The sequence below is a fragment of the Notamacropus eugenii genome, chromosome 4, assembly GCF_028372415.1.
Source record: "Notamacropus eugenii isolate mMacEug1 chromosome 4, mMacEug1.pri_v2, whole genome shotgun sequence".
NCBI lineage: Eukaryota > Metazoa > Chordata > Mammalia > Diprotodontia > Macropodidae > Notamacropus > Notamacropus eugenii.
This window is the reverse complement of record NC_092875.1, coordinates 119,993,306-120,009,625: the sequence shown is the minus strand read 5'-3', so window position 1 is coordinate 120,009,625 and position 16,320 is coordinate 119,993,306. Positions and strand designations below refer to the sequence as shown.

General features: G+C 38.6%; 1 long non-coding RNA gene across 1 annotated transcript in view; it reads right to left on the bottom strand.

Annotated features, from left to right (window-relative positions):
* Positions 1-9,454: 9,454 nt before the first annotated feature.
* The window catches only part of LOC140500527 (uncharacterized), a 21,750-nt gene continuing 14,884 nt past the window's right edge, over positions 9,455-16,320 (bottom strand). Inside the window, exon 3 of the long non-coding RNA XR_011965776.1 lies at positions 9,455-9,896. This is a non-coding gene — a long non-coding RNA (uncharacterized lncRNA). The remainder of the gene's footprint in view (positions 9,897-16,320) is intronic.

Below are 16,320 nucleotides of genomic sequence, written 5' to 3'. Positions count from 1 at the left end.
AATAGATGCACTGTATGAGGCTCTGGGGTTCCCCATTTCACAAAGATTTTATCAATTGGTTTATCAATTATCACTAGAGAGTGTGCAGAGGAGGGCAATCAGAATAACTAAAGAAAGGTCAGAGAAGCGAATTCCTACATATCACTGGTCTATAATTTGCAGGCTACATCCTCTTCCCTTAAAAGAAGGTCAGGATGACATTTGCCTGAGTCACCTCTCCATTTCTCCATGATCTTTCAGAGATCACTCACAGTTGCTCAATAATCACATCCCACAATTCTTTCCATGAAGTTATAGAGGGCAGCTAGCTTCTCTTACTATTTCCAATTTCATCTTTACTTTCAACTCTGTGTTAAACATTTTTATTTTATCTTTCCCAGGAAAAACCAAAAGTCATCCTCTTTGGCAAAGAAAATAGAAAGAAAACAAGTGTTCTGTCTTCCTGCCATCCTCCATTACCATCATCCTACCCAGTAAGAGCAGTGTTTTTTATGATTTTCTTAATCTTACTCTTAAGTCTAACATGACAAAAAATATTTTTAAAACTAACAAAAACTTTTTTTTGTCCTTGGCTTACATTCTTTACATTATCCATATAGGACTATTCTTGTCTTTTATGTTTATCCTCAGGTACATGAATATATTTTTTCTTTAGTCTGATATTTACTGTGACAACAGTCAAGCATCTAAGGGATAAAATATCTCTCATTGGAGTAGTTGGATATGAATGAGTGAGTTGGAAATGTTTGCAGAAGAAGACTCAACTACATGTTCCAATTGGCTGAGTCCTTGGGATGGCAGGGGGAGGAAAGAAGGGGTCTAGGAGAAAGTCAGCATCACTTCCTTGTCTGTCTCTCATACTGGATATCACTCATCTTCATAGCTTAACTGATCCCCAGGACTCTGCACTGAGTTCTCTTCCATTTTCCATCAGTCAACAAGAATTTATTTAGCTCCTACTCTGTGCCAAGCACTGTGCTAAGTGTTGGTGATTAAAAGGCAAAAATTAAAAATCCTCTGCTTTCAAAGAGCATCCATACTATAAGACAACAGTCACGTATATAAATACACAGATAGGAATGTCCTTGGTATAATTAACTCCCAGACAAACCTTCTGTGAACCATGATTGTCACTAGGATAAAATACAAACTCCTCAGGGTAGCATTTAAGACCCTTTAAAATCTGGCTTCTATCTACCTTTTTCAATCATTTCATCTCACCCCTCTCTACTCTGTATTCCAGCCAGATTCTACCATTGGCTAGCTGTTCTAGGAACTAAACATTCCATCTCCTGCCTCTGTGGATTCATATAGGCTTTCCCCAGGGTCTAGAAGAAACTTCCTTTGCAATGCTGTCACTTAGAAAACTTGCCTTCCTTTGAGGCTCAGCTCAGGTGACACCTTCCTCCAGGAAACCTTCCTTGATCTCCCCATTAATTAGAGCTCTTTCTGTCCTCAACTGACCCTGTACTATTTGTGTACACATGATACCTCTTCAAGAGAAAGAGTTCAGGGACGATTTTTTCATCATTGTATACCCAGAGTCCAACCTGGTGCCCTGACACATAGAAGTTTCTTGATAAATGCTTGCTGAATTTCAAATCTTTGTTTATGTCATGGACTGGTGAACCTGGTAAACCTGGTGAACCTTATAAACCCGTTCTCAGATTACTGGTTTTTAATGAATAAAATGATTTATTTATTATTATTTACCTATATATCATATATTTGCACATATTATATATAATATAAATAATTTATATTTATTTCTTAAAAATGTATTTAAATTGTTTAATGAATAAAATAACACTACACAGTGTTAGAAAAGAAACTAATTATGCTGAAATATCATTATCAAATCATTTTTAAAAAAATAGTTCATGGACCTCAGGTTAAACGTCTCTGCTCTACAGAATACATCTAAGAATACCAAGCCATGGGGAAGTTATAGGTTTTTCAAACAAACAAGGGTCAGAGGTGAAGGCCTTGGAGCAAAGCAATCTGGAATTGAAACAAGTGAATGGAAAAAATATGGCCAATTATGGGTCCAAGTTTGACAGACTTGCATGAAAATGAAGTCTGGAGTCCAGGAGCTGAAGAAACTAGGCTGCATATTGAAGGCCTCAGCAACCCAAGTGAAATGTCATCAGCATATTCTCGTTTTGTGCCTAGCAGTCTCTTAGGGCCCATCCACACAGAAGGCAGTCGCTGCATTCCTGACAACAGCCATCACAAGGAAGGAAAAAAACAGCCAGCCCATTCTTCCAGATCTCTATTTAGAGACCTTTCTCAAGTTACTCTGAGTTGAGAGAGATGAAGCAGCTCTCTTTGCTCCGGGAAAACTGACTTAACCCTCCCTAGCAATGAACTAACAGTATTTATATTTGCATCATTGGCTTATAGTTATAGAGCTCTTTCCAGTGGTATGTAGCTGGATATCCCAGGAAGGCAGAGGATGCTCTATAACCCAGTCAACAGGAATATATGATTTGGATCTGAAAAGAACCTTAGAAATTATGGATCACCAGATTGAAATATCGAGGCAGTTAAATCATGTAGTTCCATACATAAATTATGTGGTAAGAGCTCTGGAGTCAGAAATAACTGAATTCAAATCCTGTCTCAGACACTTACTAGCTGTGACCCTGGGCAAGTTACTTAATCTCTCTCTGCTTCAGTTTTCCCACATGGAAAATGCAAATAATAACAGCACCCACCTCACAGGGTTGTTGTGAGGATCAGTGGAGATGAGCTATGTAAAGCCCTTTGGAAACATTAAAGTGATATATAATTGCTAGCTATAATTATGAAAGCAGGGAAGTACCTTGGAGGTCAGCTACTACAGATCCCTCATTTTACAGATGAGAAACTTGAGACCTAGATCAATTAGGACATTTGCCAAAGGTCAATGGCTACCAAACAGCACCATTGGAATGGATCCCCAAGACTTACTGCAGCTCCTCAACGTAGCCTCTGTTGGACCATTTCTATCCCACTGGTAATAAAGATTCCATTCTCATCTTCCCCCCACCTCACATAAGTGAGCTTTGCACTTTATCTAGCAGGGAACTGAGCCATCTTTCTATTTCTTGAAATCTCCCCACACCCTTGCATAGGTACCATTTCCCCTTTTTACCATTTCCCCTTTCTCAGCACCCCTGTATTTATTATCTTCCTCTACTAGAATAAGTTCCCTGAGGGTATAGAATTGTCTTGTTTGCTTTTACATGCATCCCCAGCCCTTAACACAATGCCTAAGCACTTAGCAGGTAAGAAATGCTTAACTGTTTTTTTGGTTCCAACTGCACATCTACAAGACTTGTAACTCACTTTTATTGTACTATAAGATTTGAAAAAATGCCTTCCTTCCTCCACACACATAACAACAATAACAACAACCCTATTAATATTTATTATTAAGCTTATTTTACAAATAAGGAAATTTAGTCTCAGAGAGGGTGCTTGTCCAAGGTCAAAGTCACATAGCTGGTTTCAGGATCCCAATCCAGGTGTCCTGATTTGAAGTCCTCTTAGGTACCATACTGTCTCTGCAAGAGACAGCATGCTTTCTGCACTAGCCTATTCACCATTCTGCCAATCCAGTGTTACTTCTACAATATTGTGCTGTCATAGTCCAATTCCCTAAAGGGCTTCTGCTCTCTTTCTTCCCTGCCCTGCTCCCACTGCCTACCTTTGACCTAACTATAGAAAAGTTAGGACATTGTCTGTTTTAGCACACTGCCTGATCCCTTCGTTCAAATCTGAACAATTTGCCTCAAGATCCTTCCACAATGGTGAATCCTGCAGATTCACCATCTGGACCAGAGGAAAAGTTCTTTTGTGGAGGATGTGTGATGTCCAGAAGGACCCAGATCTTCCTTCTTGTCTCTCTATCTCACACAAAAAAAGAAAAAGAAAGAAAGAAAAAACAGCTTTTGAGGGGGAGTTTCTCCTGTTCACTAAAATTTTTGTTGTGCAATACAAAGCTGCCAGGTCATCTCTGAGTTGGAAGAGACCTCAGGATTCATTCAGTGTTGCCTAAACATCAACCCCTGGGTCTGCAACATCCCTTATGAGTGGCCATCCCAGTTGTGTGATCTTCAGGAAATCACTTAACCCCAAATGCCTCAAAAAAAAGGGGTAACCATGTGGTCATTCCTGGAAGACCATGGTGACAGTGAATCACTAATAATAGGATAGTAGCTGCCATTTATATGGGGCAGCTAAGGGTTGCAGTGAATAGAGTACTAGGCCTGGAGTCAGGAAGACTCTTCCTAAGTTCAAATCTAGTCCTAGACTCCCTAGCTGGGAGACCCTGGGCAAGTCATTCAACTCTGTTTGTCTCAGTTTCCTCATCTGTAAAATGAGCAAGAGAAGGAAATGAAAAACTACTCCAATATCTCTGCCAAGAAAATGCCAAAAGGGGTCACAGAGAGTCAGACATGATTGAAATGACTCAACAAGAACAAGAACAGCCATCTGTAACACTTTAAGGTTTGCCAAATGCTCTACAGATATCAGCTCATTTCATTCTCATAACATCCAGCTTCGGGAGGTGCCATCCTCATTTTGCAGATGAAACTACAGAGAAAGGTCAAGTGACTTGTCCAGGGCCATACAGTGAGTAAGTGTCTGAGGCTGAATTTGCACTTAGGTCTTCCTGACTCTAAGTGCAGTGGTCTATCCACCATGGCAGCCTCTTCTGCTTCTGAACAGCTCTAATTACTGGGAGGCTTTTCTTTATATAGAAAGAAAGTTTGTCTCTTTTCAATTTCCATCCACTTCTCCTAGTTCTGTCCTCTGAGGTCAAGGAAAATAAGTTTAATCCTTTTGGCATGTAATAGCCCTACGGATATTTGAAGACAGATAAGTCCTTCCCTAACATCTTATCTTATCCATCCATGGCAAGATAGGGTCCATATCTTTGACCCTGGGTCTGTCAGGCAATCCTACCACATACCTATATGATTGATATGAGAAAAGTGCTAGGTAGTACAGTGAAAAGAGCAGTGGAATCAAAGTACTTACTTATTACAGATACTTATTATCTGTTTGACCCTGAACAAGTCACTTATCTTCTCTTAGCCTTAGTTTTCTCATTTGTAAGATGGAGATATTAATATTTAGAGTTGTGAGGATCAACTGAATATGTATGTGTATATATATATATATATATATATATATATATATATACATATATATATATCTTTATAAACCTTGAAGGGCTATTTACTTATTAGCTGTTATTAGCTGTTATCTGCACTAAAAGTAGGAGTAGCAGTAGTAATAGTAGTAGTGGCAGTAGTAGTAGTAGTAATAGTGGTAGTGGTAATAGTAGTAGTAGTAGTAATAGTAGTAGCAGCAGCAGCAGTAGTATCATTATCAATATTCATATTATTGTCATTTCAAGAAGCTGTGCTTTCATTTTGGGGGGACCTCCTTTCACTACCACAGATGGGGAGCTTCCTTGGTGCACATTCACTGTAAGTTGATGTTGGTCTAACATGTCTGTCACCTAGCGGTCAAAGTTATGATGAAGAGGCTTTCCACACTAAGCTAGACTGATCTGCCTTGGGCAGACACACTGAATCATTAGGTCCCTTCTGCTGACCCAGGCTCATATCCAAGGCATGATGGGGCATCATGAAGGAGTGCTATCTCTTATATAATCCAACTGAATTCAAGCAACCAAGCATATCCTACTATATGCTACCAGAGGCAGCTGGTGGTGAGGTAGATAGAATGCTGAGCCTGGAGTCAGGAAGACTTGAATTTAAATCCAGCCTCAGACACTTACTAGCTGTATGACCCTGGGCAAATCACTTAACCTTGTTTGCCTTACGATTGTGAGGATTATGAAGATTATGGGGATAATCATAATACCTACTTCACAGGGTTGTTGTGAGGATCAAATGAGATAATCTTTGTAAGCCTGGTACATGGTAAGTACTATAAAAATGCTTATTCCCTTCCCCTACTATGTGTCAGGCACTGTAGTAGTTACTAGGGGATATGAAAAAAAAAAGAAGAACATAGAGTTTATATCTACATTTCAGGAACTTTGGGATCGATTATTGAATATCTTCATTTTATAGAAAACCCCCCCAAATTAAGCTACTTGCCCAAAGTTGCAGTTAGTAAGGGGTAAAACCAGAATTCAAACCTAGGTCATGGCATCAAATGAAGTATATCATTGTCTTTCCACTATCTGTACTAGGGCTCCAAGCTACGAATAGGACTGCAACGACCTAATACTTTTGTTGTCTCAGCACCTACACTCCATTTAGAAGGAGTCCAAAATGACCCCACTTACCCAAAATCAAATTATTTTTCCTGTTGAATAGTGTTATAGCAAGATTCAAGTACAGTGACAGGGTTGATACACTGCATTTTTTCTCCAAAACACCTTCCTATCTCTTAGTTATAGAAAAAGTCATTAAATTCAGTTTGCTCATGCACAGAGGGCAAAACCAGAGCCCAATATAGGGAAGTAAACCTCAATTCTGTAAAAGGAAAAACTATCTATGAGGGCTGTCTGAAAATGAAAAGAGATGTTTGGAGAGATAGTGAGTTCCCTGGCATTGAACTTTACATGAACTTTAAGTCTTAAAGTGAAGGCTGAATAACTATCTATGAGGGGATCCATGCCTCAGGCAAAGGTTGTACAGATAACCTCTCAGGTATCTTCCAAGTTGGAGATTTGGCAATGTTTTATCCTTATAAATGTCTTGATCTTGGTAGGGAAGCCCAACTGTTCAACTATGGAGCAAGCTGCCTAAGGTTACACAGTAAGTCAGTGTTAGAGCTGGGCCTGGAACTCAGGTCTTCTGACTCCAAGTCTTAAGTGCCCTTCATTCCAGTTGGTGCTCTCTCTTCAGAGGAAAGAATGCCATTTCTCTCTCCTTTCTCCCCACCCCCCGTTGGAATTCTGGGAACCCTTCCAACACCAGCTGAACACAGCTAAAGGTTAGAAACTTGTTTCTTAGCCAGCCAGAGGCTGACTTTCCTTCTGATATTTTAACTTACATGTTGTACTCCAGATTTATCTTGTATTCATTTCAATGATATTTATTAAATACCTATCATATGTATAAATACCTATATATGACAACTACCTAATATTAAAAATCTACTAGTATTATACCCACTGCACTTAATTTATCTGCTACTAAATCCCTTACCAACCTTTGGGAAACACAAAAATGGAAAGCAACAAAGCTTCTGTCTTAAAGGAGCTTACAATTTACCAGAGTAGATCCTCAGTGCATATACCATAATATAATGCTGCCCTAAAGTCTTTCCTCCAACAAGGTGTTCCCCATATATATCCCAAAATTATACAAGATTCCTTGAAATATAGAATAGAGAAGATCTTGTTTGATGCCCCTCTGATCATTAATATCAAGTGAGTTAGAGTTGAGGGAGGCAGACAACCACGAAAAGAAGTCCTACAAAGAGTCCAAAGCAAAGAGAGATTCCCTTTAGATGGGGACATCTTCTAAATGTTCTTGTATGTGGATGACATTGAGCTGATTGCATTAAACCCTGGAATATTGTACAACCTCCTAAAGGAGATCTGTAATCACTCCAAAGAATTTGTTCTAACTATTCACCCAGGAAACACAAACTGGATAAAGAACGCTTTTGTGTGGACCATGATATTGTCTCTGAAACTTACTACCTGTGTGACCTTGAGTAACCTCCTTGGGTATCTGTTTCTTCATTTGTAAAAATGAGGGGGTTGCACTAGGGACCTCTGAGGTCCCTTCCAGCTCTAGAGTTATAATCCTACAAAGTTGAAAGGTCATGTACTCAAATAAGTGTAATACAGGGTACAATGTGACAGAACCAAAGAATAAAGCTGATTTATTTCAATACAATAGCAAAATTTAAGAAAGGGGAAATGTCTTAGAGTTAAGGCATCAGGAAAGGCTTCATGGAGCAGGTGGCACCTGAGTGAATCTTGAAGGAAAAGAAGGATGATGTCAAACAGATATAAGAAAGCAATTCATTCCCTTTGGTCTATGAACTTGTTAAGAGCAGGGACTATCTTTTGTCCTTGTTTATTAGCCCAAAGTTTAGCACCGTGCATGCACATGGTAGGTGATTAATAAATGCTTATTGATGGACTAATTAACTTACCAAGTATGGGGAACAGGCTGTACAAATCCAAGGGAGCAAATGAGTATGAAGATAGCTTCTCTGCTGCAACATTTAGGGAACTCCCCAAACAGAAGACTTATTAGTGTTCCAACACTGATCACTTTCCATCGCTATCACTCAAGGGGTCAGGGATGTGTCCCTTCAAATATTCCCCCTTTACATCTCTCAACTACCCTCCTCTTATTATGGATTCAAATTTTAAATATTTGTTAACTGCATGCACTGGAGGACAGGGATATGATTTACATTACTTATTGTTATAGAGAAAGAGCTTCATAAATATTTAAGTGCTTTAAAATGTGAAGTGATCATAGGGTACATATTTAGAGCTGGAAGGGGTCTCAAAGACAATCTTACTCAACACTTTGACTTTGCACAAAAGGAAACTAAGGCCCAGGGAGCTAGAAAATGTGTGCCTGAATTCTACTGTTGTCAACACCAACACCCCCATTACCACCACCACCACCATCATCATCACCATCATCATCATCTGTATGGGATTCCAGTATTGCACACACTATTCCATTAACCAGGTAGGGTACAAGATCATGTGACCACAGTGTAAAGAGGTCTGAAGGCAAAAAATGATACAGGTGGGTAACTTACATTCACACCAGTCATTCATCGAGTCTACCTTACCTGGCTTAACACACTGATCAGGTTTTTAACAGTGGCCTCTCTGTTTTACCAAACAGGCTGATCACTTCTCTTTCCACTCCAGCTCTAATGTACATTGGAACTTTTTGACTTTCTTGCTGGGTTTCAGTTTGATATCCCTGATGACCTCTCTAAATCAGCCTCTTGGACTTCAATTCAGCAGTTCTGTCTTCTTCTGGATTCCACCCAACATCTTTCACATCTGCTGGTCATTTTTGTTTATTTGTAGAAATTCCTTCTAATAACTACTTTATTTGCCCTCCATTCTTCTACAATTGGCCTCTCTCCAGTCATCTACCTACTCTTCTCTAGCTTTCCCATAAAACCCTCTGACATGGATCATCAGTCTCTCTGATTCCCATTTCTCTTAACAAATTCTGTCTTTTTCCACTCTTGATCATTAGATCTTGAGTGTGTGACTCAGTCTTCTTTTCCCTATAATCAGTATTCTAAAATTCACTTTTACTTTCAATATTCTTTCTATCTGTATGCAGAAATACAAAACTAAACAAAAATTTGGAGATAGAGTATTTCTTTATATCTGTGTAATTCATTATGTAAGGTCTCATTACGCCATTGAGGAATCATTATAGCACACATGAATAAATTAATGGATCCATAAATGAATAAAGCATTTATTAAGCATTTACTACATGCAAAGTCCTTGGCTAAGCTCTGGGGTTACAAGTAGAGAAGCAATATAGTCACTGAGTTCTCAAGGAGCTCTTATTTTAAGGGGAGAGATATATGGAAGGATTCAGAGGCAAGTCAGGTGAAAAGGCCCCATGGTTCTTAGGGTATATCAGCAAAGCAGATGGTCATACCTCTTCTTTAATATCATTTCCACTGGTAAAATCCCATCACTCTCTGGTGTTGAACTGTTTGACAGTGCCAAGGACTTCAGTGACAAAAACTGACTTTTCTGGGTTTTCATTTCACCGGGAGGTACAGACAGAGAATGCAGGTTATCAGGAGGAGATGCTTCATCATCCCAGGATGATGGTTATGGGCACTGGGCTGGAAGCCTTGATATTCCAAAGGCTCTTGGATTCAGGGTAGGTTACCTCCATCAGGATCTGAGGGAAAATGTGATCAAAGTAGTGGTAGTGGTTTGGCTTGACTGGCAAATTCTGTCTCCTGTCTCTCCCTTAGGGTACTTCACTGCTTCATCTAGGGTGGCTTGCCTACCTAGTGAGTGGCAATTGCTTGGCAGTTGGTAGCCCCCTTTTCATAGCAGTCACTTCTCTGTATAATGGCTGAGAGGGTTGGGTTAGAAGCAAGACCATATTTATAGTCGTGATTTTTAAACATGTGAACTTGTTTTAATTCTTATAACCATTCAATTAGGTAAGTAGTACAATCTTTATCCCACTTTATAGATGAGGAAACTGAAGCTTAGAAAAGTTAAATAATATAACCAAGGTCACAGATAGTCTGCAGTGAACTCAAAGTTTAAACTCAACTACATTGTCACAAAAACCTAATAATGGCATTTAGCTCCCCAAACACAAATTGAAAATGCCCTCTTCTTTCCTCTGACATTGCCACCAAGATGATGCAGGCCCTCATCCATTCACACACTTGCAATAACCTACAGTTGGTTTGGTGTGCCACAAATATCTCCCCACTCCAACTCATCCTCAATGCAGCTACTAAAGTGATTTTCCTAAAGCCCAGAATAGCTATGTCACTTTCCTACTCAATAAATCTCAAAGGCTCCCTATCTCTCCTGTAGAGTCAAGTACAAAATCCTGTTTGGAATTCAAAGTCCATCATAACTTAGTCTCCTCCTACCTTTCCTGTCTCCACACACTTTACTCCAGGGGCCATCTCCAGTCATCCTGATCTATATCTGGTCACTGGACCCAGATGTCTCCAGAGGAGAAAGTGAAGCTGATGACTTTGCACAGTCCTGCCTCACTTAAATCTGATTCACTTGCATGTCATGGCATCATCTTCCTGATGTCTTGGTCTTCTTTGAGAACAAAGAACAACCACACTTCACTTCCTGACAATTACTTAATCCAGTGACAGTGGCCTCCTGGCTATTCCATGAATGAGACATTCTATCTCTGAGATCTGGCATTTTCTCTGGTTGGCCCTCATGCCTAGAATGTTCTCCCTCCTGGTCTGCCAACTGGTTTCCCTGACTTCCTTCAAGTCCTAACTAAAATCCCATCTTCTACAGGAAGTCTTTCCCAATCCCTCTTATTCTAGTACCTTCCCTTTCTTGTTTCCTTTTTATCCTGTGACATTTTTACTTATCAATACCACTACTAGATATCTAAAAGGAAGATTTTTTTAAAAGGAAAAGAACCTATATGTACAAAAATATTTACAGAAGCTCTTTTTGTGGTGTCAAAGAATTGGAAATTGAAGGGATGCCCATCAATTGTGGAGCAGCTGAAAAAGCTGTGGTAATATGATTGTGATGGAATACAATTGTGCTATGAGAAATGATGTGTAGGATAACTTAAAAAAACTGGGAAGACTTATTTGAACTGATGCAAAATGAAGTGATTGGAACCAAAAGAATTTTGCACACATTAAAAGTATTATATGATGATCAGCTGTGAATGACAGCTATTCTCAGCAATACAAAGATCCAAGACAATGCTGAAGGACTTACAAAAATACTACCCACCTGCAGAGAAAGAACTGGTGGAATCTGAATGCAGGATGAAACACACTTTTTTAACTTTATTTTTCTTGTTGTTATTATGTGGTTAATGTGGAAATATGTTTTGCCTAACTGCCCATGTATAATCTATATCAAATTGCTTACCTTCTCAAGGACAAGCAAGGGAAATGAAGGAAAGAATTTGGGACTCAAAAAATGCTAGAAATTGTTTTTACATGTAATTGGGAAAAAATAAAATAAATTTTTTACAAAAAGAAAAAAATTGAGGGAATACAATTGGTGGGGTCTGTAGCCAATGGTTGGGAAAAGAGGTCCCCCTGATTTTTCCAAGGTACAGAAAAGGTACAGGTAGGGAGGAAGAAGTGAGGTTTAAATGTAACAGGCCTAGTCCTCAGAGAGTGGAGCAAAAGCAAACTCATGTTACTAAAATAAATGAATAATTCTTGAAATCCCTCTGTGATGGCTCCAATACTAATTACTTTTGGGAAAAGATATTTTTTGAAATTTGTTTTAAAAGAGAAAAATCAGCATTTTCCCCCTTACAATCCATTAAATTTAACATGGCTCTGAAGTCAAGGCTCATGCTCTGTGTACCATGGGGCCTGGCCAGAATGATCTGCAATCTTAGGAGAACAAGGAGAGAATGAATGGCCAGTTGGAACATCGTTATAAACAATTCAGATCCACAATTGCTCTCTTGCAGACAACAAAGCCTTGACCATCAGCCAGGATAGATTTATTATTTGCAGATCCCTTTGCTGATAGAGGCTTTCTCCTTCTTTGCCTTCTTAGCAGCTGGTGGGTTCTCCTGCTCCAGGTCCTCCTGCATGTGACTGTGACCCTGCTTCCTCAGATGCTATCTCTCTTTTCTAGACATTCGAATCTATATTATAGCTAATTGAGACTTTTCTGAGGGTGGTCATTCATCCATATATGACTGGGCAAAGCAGAATCAGCCCTAGGATATGGGATAATTGGATCTGATTTTTAACCCCTCACTTCCCTCCACCTGTTAGAAAAATGAAAGAGGTGGAAAGAGTCAGTCAGAAGGGAAACTGACAGATTCCCAGATGATGCTGACTGAATACTGGAAGCAAAGAGGGGGACTGCCCCTCCTTCCCAGTCTACAGTCGTTTCAAACGGCATATTGTTCATCTTAGGAAAACTTGTCTTTTCCAGGATTATTACTGATGTTCATTATAAACTGGATTCACTGAGAAATGATTAATAAAGAGATAGGAGCAACCATTATGTGCCTCTTCAGTCCTGAAAACCCTTAATATCCCTGAGCCTAACACAGTCTGGGAGAATGAGGTGTAGTGTTATAAAAAGAGCTGCAGAGCTGGCATCAGAAGACCTAAGCTCAATTTCCAGCTTTCCTATTTACTAGACTCTAGGCTTCTAAATTCTCCAAAATTCAGCTTCCTTAACTCTAAAATAAAGATAATAATATGTATATTACTTGTCTCATAGAGTTGGCATGAGGAAAATGTTTTATTAACCTTTAGGTAATATGAGATATTAAATAAAAAGCAAGCTTTCCCCATCCAAGGTGTTGTAGGTTTCTCAAGGTCAGGGATCCTGTCTTAGATCTCTTTGAAATGGTGGTTCTCATGATTTTATAGCTGGTGGAAACCCCACTCCAATCTATTTCTAGTAGAAGTCTAAGAATAGGGGATTGTTAAGGGGAGGGTGCCTACTTCCCTGCTGAAATAAACAGGAGATCAACAATGTGACTTGGCCTGAGGTCACATAGCTAGCTAGTGCTATGGCTAAGAATATCTACATTGAAAACTGAGCAGAAAAGTTTAATAAAAAGAGACTGGAAAAGGTAGGTCCAACTGGCTAGAGAACTTAATCATTTTATTTCTGAACCGACAGGAGAGGCAACATAGTTTAATAGAAAGAATGGGAAAGGGTGGTGACCTGGACAAGAGACCTGAGTTTGAATCAGAGCTAGGAGATATCCATGTTTATTAACTGGGTGATTTTAAGCAAGTTATACCATCTCTCTGAGTCTCACTTTTCCTCATCTGTGTCAAGTCCTGAAATAAACCAAAGTCAGCATAGAGGAATAAAGTATCTTTAATTGAGATAATAGGGCAGCAAACCTGCCACCTTAAGGGATGTCTAGTGGATGTCTTAAACTAGAGACTCATAGAAGAGTCTTTTATTCCCTTATGAGGGAAGGGGGAGGAGGCAACATTGGGTAGCAGTGTCTGGTCACGAAGTAGCTAGACTTGGTCATGAGATCCCAGCTGCCCCTGGCAATCCAAGCAAGGAGAATCACATCATTCTGGAAGCTTTGCCCTTCATGCTATCAGTTCCAATGGTAGGGACAAAGACATCAAAGGACTATATCCAGCTTGAGCAGGATTCGCCCACAAGGCAAGATCTTAGGATGGGACTTAAGGTGTAATTCAGCTCAACTTCAATTGATACTATTTTGTTGGGAAGGCTACTAACATTCTCATGTTGCTAGAGTCATTTAGGGAGTGGTAGGTAACATGATACCTGGTATTAATGATTTATGTCCTTATGGTATAGTAACAACTTTATGGCTTTAATTATTTTATTGTTTATATTTATTTATTATTTATCTTATTTGTTAATTATATTAACAATTTTCTGCCGTCTGTAAAATAGAGTATTAATACTTGCATCCCTATCTCATAGGGCTGATGTGAAGAATGCACCTGTAAACCATAGAGTGTAAACCACATATATGAAGGGTTTTTTAATTTTTTAAAATATTAACTATTTATTAAATATTAAATATTTTAAAAATATTTTAAAATATTTTATTTAAAGTTATGAGTTCCAAATTTTCCCTCCTTCACTTCTTTCCTCCTTCTCCTTTCCCCTCCTCAATTTGTTAAGCAATCAGATGTAGGTTATACATGTGTAATTATGTAAAATATTTCCATATTAGTCATTTTGTATAAGAAGACTCAAATAAAAGAAAAAAATGAAAGGAAGTGACAGATAGCATGTTTCAGTCTGTATTCAATTAATATCAGATCTTTCTCTGGAGCAAATAGTATGCTTTCTCATTAGTCCTCTGGGATTGTCTTGGATGATTGTGTTACTGGGAATAGCTAAGTCATTCACAGTTCTTCACTGAACAATATGGCTATTGCCACGTACAATGTTCTCCTCGTTGTTTACTTCACTATTCATCAGTTCATGTAAGTCTTTCCAGGTTTTTCTGAAATCACCCTGCTTGTCATTTCTTAAAGCAGAACAATATTCCAATACCGTCATATGCCACAGCTTGTTTACCCATTCCCCAGTTGATGGGCATCACTTTGATTTCCAATTCTTAGGCACCACAAAAAGAGCTGCTATAAATAATTTTGTACAGATAGGTCCTTTTCCCTTTCTTTGGATGTATTTGGGATATAGACCTACTAATGGTATTGCTGTATCAAAGGGTATGCACAGTTTTGTAGCCATTTGGGCATAGGTCCAAATTTCTCTCCAGAATATTTGAATCAGTTCACAACTCCATCAACAGTGTTTAGTGTCCCAGTTTTCTCACACCCCCTCCAACATTCGACATCTTACTTTTTCATCATATCAGCCACTCTGATAATTATGAGGTAGTACCTCAGATTGGTTTTAATTTTCATTTATCTGATTAACAGTAATTTAGAGCATGTTTCATATGACTATAGATAGCTTTGATTTCTTTGAAAACTGCCTGTTCGTATCCTTTGACCATTTTTTTAATTAAAAAATGACTTGTATTTTTATAAATTTGACTCAGTTCTCTATAAATCTGAGAAATGAAGTCTTTATCTAAGACACTTGTTGCAAATTTCCCCCCAGTTTTCTGCTTTCCCTATAATTTTGGTTGCATTGATTTTGTTTGTATAAAACCTTTTAAATTTTATATAATCAGAATTATCTATTTTATATTTTGTAATGCTCTCTCTATCTTGTTGGGTTCTAAATTCTTCCCTTATCCATAAATCTGACAGATAAATTATTCCATGCTCTCTTAATTTGCTTATAGTATCACCTTTTATGTGTAAATCATGTAACCATTTTGACCTTATCTTGGTATGCAGTGTGAGATGTTGGTCTATACCTAGTTTCTGCCATACTGTTTTCCAGTTTTCCCAGTAGTTTTTGTCAAATAATGAAGTTTTGTTCCAAAAGCTTAGCTCTTTGGGTTTATCATATACTGGATTACTACAGTCGTTTACTATAATGTAATTTGTACCTAATCTATTCCACTGATGCACCACTCTATTTCTTAGCCAGTACCAGATTGTTTCAATAATCATCACTTTGTAATAAAGTTTGAGATCTGTACAACTGGATTTTTCTTTTTAATAATTCTACCTGTGTGACCTTGAGCAAAGTACTTCCACTCTTTGGAGCCCAGTTTTATCCATTCATTTCAATAATCCTTTGCTCACCTGTAAAATGAGAGAGTTGAATGATCTTAACCTAGTCTAACATGCCTTGGCTCTGAGCCCTCATGAATGTAACTTAAAGACTTTTTTGTCTAGGGCTCTGTCTCTTGCTTATGAATCATCTACTTAATCTCCCTCTAGCCTGTTTCTTTGGTGCCTGAGCAGAATGGTTATGATTGTCACTTTAACAAAGGCACGGCTAATCCTCATAAAGGCTCAGGTTTCTTATGGTAATGTTCCCACCACTAAGAAAGGGCTTCATCAGAAGGGAGAAGTTTGCTCCCTTAACATCTCATGTCCCAGATATTAGGAAGTCTTGTAGTACTCAAAGGTGAGAAAGAGAAGAGTATAGAACATTATCCCTTTGTCCTCTTTTCTGGCCTATTATTTAGCCAACAAACATATTCTCTTACAGAATAGACTTCTTAAGCTTTC